Here is an 8,189-nt window from a genome sequence, read left to right as displayed (position 1 = left end):
AACTGACCCAATAGCAAATAGGAGATAAAAAAGTGGGTGTTAGAGAAATACAAGAATGCCATGTGGACAAAACAACTAGGCAAGAAAAAAGCGTACTATATTAAAGAATTCAATCCTATTTGGGAGCATGATGAAAAAGTTTACTTGAGATCCACAATCAATGGAAAGGCCAAAATTATAATTGCATAGTTAAGGACTGGATCTTATAATTTGAGATGTGAAACAGGTAGATGGACAACATCCAAAGAAGACTAGGAAGAAAGGACATGCAATTTTTGCAGCAAGAGGGCAATAGAAACAGAATGGCATTTCATTATGGAGTTTGTAGCGTATGAAGATATTTTCAGGTAGTTTGATAACAAATTAAAGGTGGACAATTTGAACAAGCTTTTTGAGGAGTCAATGCTTCACAAAACGGCGAGTCTCTTACTCAAGATACATAAGAGAAGAACCAACATGGAAAAGAACTTGAAATTGGGCTAATTTGGAGCATTTGGATCCCTTAGATCATTGGGTCTCGTGGATTTTATTTAAATTCCTTCATTCATTCATTCATTTTTTTGGGTGATCTAGCATTATGTATGTCCTATGTACATAACATATCATAAAATCATAGGGAAGCTATTCTTACTTGTTTTGTGTAAGCAAAAACTTGTTTAATTATACAACAGCTATAGCTAAATATTAGCACCCCTTTTGAGTAAGTAGCTTATTTATCTGAACTCAAATTACAATTTTCCGTTTTAGCTCTATTACACTTTCCCTCCCTTCTCATTCCCTCAAGGATATATTGGAGCAAAGGAACTTCCCAGGACAAGACAAAAAAAGTTCAAACCTTTAAGATATCGACTTTTCACCATCTTGGAGAAAGTTGACGAGAAAAGAAAGATGATACTCATGGAGAAAGAAGGGGAATTTTCACACATCTTCTAAGCCACTAGGCTTTCATGGGAAGAAGAGCCTCCAAAAAAAGGAAGGTATGATCCATAAAGATCTAGAAAATAAACTACTTCATGAAGAAAATAAGAAATCCCTTAAAACAAACATCATTTTGTACAATGAAAAACCTTCAAGAATAAACATATCGTGTTATTGTCAAGCAGTTTTGCATGTGACAATAGTCGTGCATGTGCCAAGGCAATTATGCATGTGAAGTAGAAAGTTCGTCTGGATGCACGTAGTGATTTGACCTGTTTCACATGAAAAGGCAGAGTAACATCAGAGAAGCGGACTTTTTATGTGCCTTGACACTTGGAAGCCCTTTAGTACATGAAAGGAACTTCTAAAATAAGATATCTAAATCAAGCATGCACAGATAAATGAAAAGAGTGTAGGAGTGAGAACTGGAGAGTTTGGGTTATTTGTAAGAGTAAGATTTTATTTGTACAAAGGATAGCTAGGTAATGTAACAGTAAAAAGATTGCTGTCTATTTATATCCAGGTTTTTTGTAACTACTTTTGGCCAAACGAACGAGAGGAATCTTAACATTTTTACTTCTATACGATTTTACTCAGACTCGGGTTTCCAAGTTAAATTTACGTGTCATGTTTGTTGTGGTAATTGTTCTTTACTGTTATATGGTTGATTCATGCTGATACATACAACTACTTGAGCTGTTTCATTTCCAGCATCATAAGTACACTAATTCCAACACCATTCACATTCTGATCTCCATAAGTTTGAAGTTAATTCAAGTAGGATAATATAAACAGACGAAATGTTCCAACAAGCAATGAAGCAAGATTACAGATCAATGGAAATCAAAGAAAATAACCAAAATCAGGTTTTCAAAAATTCCCTAATGCAAAAACTATCTTGAAATGCCTTATAGAATGCATAGGAACAAGAAACAAGAGAGAACCATCAACATTAGAATGTTGTGTCAATGATGTACTCGTTGAGTAATGATCCAGGGAAAAGAAAGGGACTCGGAATCAGGTTAAAAAGTGAAGAGGATAGCAAGAAAGAATGATATGAAGGTGCCACTAATTGCCAATGAATCAAGAGTTAATTTTATGTTTCCAAATAATGTTAAAATCTGAAATGTTGAATAAGCAATGAAAACAAAGATGAATAATGAATGACAAAATGTGCTCAAACAATCAAAAGGAAGATGAAGGTAAAGCTACGAAACCTTTGCAGACATTTACAAACTTGAGACAATCTGAGAATGCACTTGCACATGCAAGGTGTTGAAAGTCGTCATTGATGTCATGTCATTAATGAACAAGTTTAAGACTATAGTCATATTATGTTTGAGGCATATTAATCTATCATATATTTGCCACATTAAGCTACAGCTATGCAGCAACTTGAGACAGTGATTAGTATATGCGGCGATAAAATAAGGTAACAAAGATTAAAGTGAGCACTATAATGAGGAGCAGCAAATATATTAAAAAGAGCAGATTACAGTTTATAAATACAACGATTTTATTTGTATTATGAAGTGCAGCAATATTACATAATACAAAGTCAAACAAAACAAAAAATCAAATAAGACAAATTTGTCTTATTCACCTTGTCTTTTTCACCAGAAATAAAGGCAGCAGTCCTTTTTAAAGACAAAACTATGTTTTATTTAGAAAAAAGACAAATTTACTGTGTCTTATTCAAGCAAATTTGCAGCCGTTTACTATGACAAAGGATTCATTAAGAGAGATATTTTGTTAAGATATTCTTCAAAAGGTGCGATTTATTAGTTGATTATTACGAGTGTAAATCAAGAGACATGTCTTTGTAAGGTTATCTTCTATCCTAACGAATGCATCCTTTCATGAAAGGACATGTGTGTGTTGCGAGTGAACAAAGCAAATAGATCTAGCATATACACCAGATCTAGAGAGAGCAATATATGAGAAGATTATTTCAGATTTGATAAGAATATGAGGAGTTCATAGTAGATTTTGAAGAGGAGATTGTGATCATTTTGTGGAAGATTTATGATCAATTTATGGCAGATTTGAGGAGGAGATCAATCTGAATAAGAGGTGTCGGTGCCTCTAAGTGAATGAGGTGTCGGTGCCTCTAGTGAGTTGGTGCTCACGAAGTGAATGAGGGGTTGGTACCTCTAAAATTTGTAACAAGCAATTTAATACTAGTATTTTTGCCGTGGTTCTCTCCCACAAGGGTTTCCACATAAAAGTTGTTGCTGTTGCTGTGCATTGTTTTCTCATATTTGTTAATTTAGAATCAAAGCATAACTGAATTGAATAAGTTTTGAAAAGGTTAAAAAGAATTTTATTATACTGATTCACTGCCCAAAACCCCCTACCCCAATATAACTGTTTGCTCACTTCAACACAAGGTGAAGACCCAAGGAAACAAGACAAATAATGAGATGTGTCAAGAGCCAAAGAAACCAACTGAACTGTATAGAAGAAGAATGTTTCCTATATGCAAGTGATGCTGAGGGTGAAATAATGCAGAGGAAACAAATATGATGATGACTAAATGCATACACAAATAAGCATGTGTAAAACTGATGTAGGCTTAAATTAGGCTAAAAATATATCAATGCAAACAAGTAGAAAGAGAAAAACAGACTTTAAAGAAGCTAAGAATCAAATACAACTTATACATGACCTCAAAGAAATAAAATCGAATATCTTCTAAATCAAATGGAAATTAAATATTGAAAGAAATAGTAATGAAAGTTAACTGGCCTAAATCAATCAATTAAGTAGGTATTAATTAATTGATTTAGTTGGAGGATTTGGGTGATAAGGTTTAGAACTAATTAAATAAATTTAGGGTATAAATGTAAAGGATGAATTAAATTAATATTTATTTTATTGGCTAAGATGGGCTAAAGTCAACTGTGGTCAGTTACGGATAAATTGAGGTATCTACAAGGATAATACCTGGACCTACTAAAGTCTCCTTCCAAATTGAACAATAAGAGCTATGAAAAGTAAATGAAATGCAGCTACTTCTATAAGTAGAATTCTGGAGAGTAAACAAAAACAAAATAAAGCCCCTAACCTGTCAAACATGCAGATGACAAACTGAGGCATATGAAACGTTGAAGCCAAAGTGAAATATCATTAAAATGTGACCTCTCAAAGGGTGAGCCTCATGTAATCCATCATTCAGAGAACCTATATGATGAAATCACCCTCATTTAGCCTAGAAACCAAATGACTGATGTTGCAATAAAGAATCTAATACAACAGATAAGCGGACCTACAGGAAGACAACAATGTTAAATAACTAACTACCAACGAACTTTTTGCCATCTTTCGTGGTCTCTAAATACTTGTATTTATAGACCTAGGTTGGAATAGAACTAGTCGTGGAAATTTTTAAGGGATAAGGGAGGGAAACAACCCTCAATAGATGCGCATGATCCTTAACTTTCATTCAATAGTCAGTAGTTTTTATTCACATAAAGCACAATTTCCAGCTTGCAAGGCACAAGTACAACATGTAGCTGAACAATTTTCAGGGGCAATCGCAGAACTTACTGTTTGTAGAGCAGAATCACTAGGGGCAGTCCTTAAACATTTATTATGTAGGTATCTTAAATATCTTTCAATCATATTGTAATCGAGGACAAACAGAGTTCATCTGACAAAGTTGTAAACTCTACAAGACAGTCTATTTGTGGGTAGTAACACAACTGCTAATTTGTAGGGCTGGACAACTAAAAACAGTTTCACAAAAACTGTGTTTTTAACACGTCCAAAACTGTGCCAAATGAAGTCTGAATGACAAACTAATGACCTCTCAAATATTCATTTCCCCATGATAGTCAAGTTGGCTAAACTGACTTTCGTAGTTGAGAGAAAAGAATAAGATACAAGGAGCTATCCAATACATGTATAAGGTCCAAAATTAAAACGATTTAAGAAATAGAGAGGGCTGAGATCATCAACAAACATGATTGTGGCATTGCAAAGTGAAAATTTTCCAGTGCATATAATCCCTGAATGCAATGAGAAGCTAATAAAAATCAAATCCCAAGACCAAGGCTGAAAATCATACTTCTGTAGCAAAATTTACATTAAAAGACATGATAGTTTAGTCCACCACAATGAGATAGCCAAAGCAATATTTGATAGTGACTGTAAATGTACAGAGCTAAATAGACAACAGCAAACACTCCTAGGAACGAGACGAGCCATTGTGGCCGCCAGACTGAAGGTGACGAGCTTTGGAACCCAAGGGACCGGAAGCAATGAGCTGAGAAACTCCGACCTCTGCTCTCGATCTAGGATATGTTACCTTTGTAAAGTTTAATTTTATAGTTTTATGGTTTTTTTAATATATATCAATATAAGTCTTAATTTCTCTAATAAATGTGTTATTTACTAAGTTTAATATAATTTAATATTAATTGTTATAATTAGGAGTATTTAGTAATTTTTAGTAGTATTCAAATTTAATAAGTTTAATATTTATTACTAATAAAATTAGAATATTTAGGTATAAAATAATAGAATTAAATTTAATATAATAACATATAACAATACATTTTCTAATTTGTTTTTAATATATTTTAATAATTTTTAATTTGCATTCATTCTATTTTATTTTATGATATATGTAATTACATATCCATGTCCATGCAGTGTTCTTATCCATCCATACATCTCTATTAATTGAACATTTAATAAAGGAAACACTAAGAGTTGTTTGATCCAACTAAAAATATTAGTAAAATCATATGCATTAACTAGCATAAGATCTTGGGGTTCATGCTGTAGTGTGATGGTTAAGTGGTTGCATTGTTAATATTGCAACTAAGGCTCAAATTCCTGCTTGGCTCACACGGAGATCATGTTGGTTATGGGCTATCATTGCGGACGTGTTTTTGGTGACAAGAGATATAAGGTGGACATGTAGGAGGAGGAGATCCTGTTGGAGGAAGTGTCGGTGGTGGAGCAGAGACGAGGAGAAATGGATGTCCAGGCGTTAGTGTCGAGGATGTGGCCCCCTGTTTGTGGCCTCACCTGGAGCTAGGGCCAGGCTAAAAATCGTAGCGATTTGACCCAACTTTACCGATCAAAACAAAAACTAGCATGAGGTCTTACATAACATTAATCACTACTAGATTTTGGAATAGACCATAACTCTCATTCTACTTAACACACAGCATTGACAATTTTTCTACAGACTAAACTTCATGTCCCATGTTAATGTGGAAAAACAACCACTCATCCTCAAAGATAAGACCTAAAGCAAAGTTTCACATTTTATAAGAGTCAATCTTTGTCATCCTCTATCACATCTGACAGAGTAGATTGTATTTAAAAATTTGAAAACTATTAGTATTGAGTTATCATTTATATGATATGAAGTGTACATTGTGCAATGCAACGCAATCAGTGATATGAAAATCAACGAAAAAAATTATATTCCACAATCCATGGGCTAAACTCTCATTTTTAATTTGCTCCCTGTATCTATATGCTATTAAAATGCTTTTAAATTCAAACATCAGTATTTTTCTACTTTTCTGAAAATCCATTTTTTGCCTAATTAAATCATGAATTTTTGAAAAAAACAAATTATAGTGTTGGTTTGCCAATTTTTCCAAAATGATTTTTGCTGCTGCGTGAAGCACTATCATTGCACATAACTTGTGAGATAGTTTGAGAAAGAAATATCAAATCTCAGAAAAAGGCAAGGTCTTGTATTTCAAAAACTGTTACTTTCTAGCAAATTGCATGAAAGGGGGTCTCCGTTTGAACATCTTCTAAAAATAAGAAATTAGGAACTGCTTTCTCATAGACCTGATCCATAGTGGTTGGTCCAAGAACATCGACCGCACCACTGATTCGGTTGTTCAAACCCATGATGAACTTCCTAATCCTAAAGCTTTCATCTGCTTGATATTGGGGTACATATTATAGGAGTTGCATGAATTTCTCTTAGTATTTGTTAACAGTGGAGTCTCCTTGATGAAGGTTTTGGAAGTCCATCAGTTTTTGGTCAAATAAAAGTTCATGCAGCCATCTCTGCCTGAAAATAACTACAAACTGATCCCATGTAAGACTTGTGGATTTTAGGCCAATTTCAGCCCTCTTACTTTCCCACCATGTGGAAGCTTCCCCAAACAATTGATAAGCTCCCCAAATGACTTTGGTTATTTAAGAGTAATTTCAGATTTCAAAATACTTTTCCATTTTCGTAAGCCAGGCCTCCACAGTGTCGCCTGACATTGAGCCCTCAAACTTACAAGTGATATTTTTCGTGTCATGTGAAAGTTCAATAGCCAATTGATTTTTCAACTCAGATTGAGCTCTAGCATCTAAGTGTTCTTCTCTACACTCACTTTGAGTGCTCTGCTCATGCCTATTAAGGTTTCCCCTTTCTTGGGTTTCCTGATCATTGTCATCTATTCTTCTCTGGTCCATAACTTCTTGTTCTAGGTTACTCAATCTAGTCCTAGTGTTGTTCAAAATTGACAAAATCTGATCTAGTTTTGCCATAGCGTTTTCAGAGGGATTAGACTCCTCCTGTGGTCCTCCAAGATTATCCCTAGAATGATTCATGTATTTACGATTGTACATGAATATTTGCAATTTGGTGTTTATCAATTAATATGAACAACTAGTGTTTCCATTTCTAACTTTAAATTTGAAACATCAACAAAACATTTACAACACAACAAAAATGGATCTCTTTTTATTCATTTGAAAGTATATACATCATTTACATAATCACAGTACTGTTATTTGTGTACATAGTTCAATAAGTTTAGGAACTACTATCACCACTAGTGCGGGATGTTTCAATGGGCAATTGCTGCCCTTCGAAATCAGAAGATATGATATAGGAGGTGGGGCAGACATGTAGGTTCCCCTCTTCCTCCTCTACATTCTTCCCCTTACATGGGGTTTCATGAGTATGCTCTTGTGGTGTGTCTTGGTTTACATTTAGATTTATAGATGAAGGGACTGGAGTTAATTTGTTCTCTATAGGCCACTTTTTCCTCTCCTTTCTGTAGTCTTTTTATGACATTGGCCAAGGTTTCATCATCTGTCAGTAGTGAACACTCAGAGTTTTCATATTTGGCTTTGTATTTCTTGAGGAAATTAGGTCATAGCATGCGAACATTATTCCTTGATGTCTAACAAATCCTCATCCTGTCCACCAAACAAGAACAATGTTGACATTAGCTACACTTAAGTTGTACCGTTTCAGGTGGCAAGCTTGTCGGTCCAATACTGAACCCCCTAGC

General features: G+C 34.4%; 1 protein-coding gene across 3 annotated transcripts in view; it reads right to left on the bottom strand.

Annotated features, from left to right (window-relative positions):
• Positions 1-672: 672 nt before the first annotated feature.
• Positions 673-8,189, bottom strand: part of LOC131071698 (uncharacterized) — an 84,255-nt gene continuing 76,738 nt past the window's right edge. For 2 of the 3 annotated variants that reach the window (XM_058007646.2, XM_058007648.2), the window contains exon 7: positions 673-1,190. The gene's annotated coding sequence lies outside the window, so the exon portion shown is untranslated. Of the gene's footprint in view, positions 1,191-7,604; positions 8,095-8,189 lie in introns of those variants that run through there. The other variant, XM_058007647.2, reaches the window with a different exon arrangement.

Source organism: Cryptomeria japonica, chromosome 3 (assembly GCF_030272615.1).
Source record: "Cryptomeria japonica chromosome 3, Sugi_1.0, whole genome shotgun sequence".
NCBI classification, from domain to species: Eukaryota; Viridiplantae; Streptophyta; class Pinopsida; order Cupressales; family Cupressaceae; genus Cryptomeria; species Cryptomeria japonica.
The sequence above is the reverse complement of the archived record's forward strand: the minus strand, read 5'-3'. Positions and strand labels throughout refer to the sequence as shown.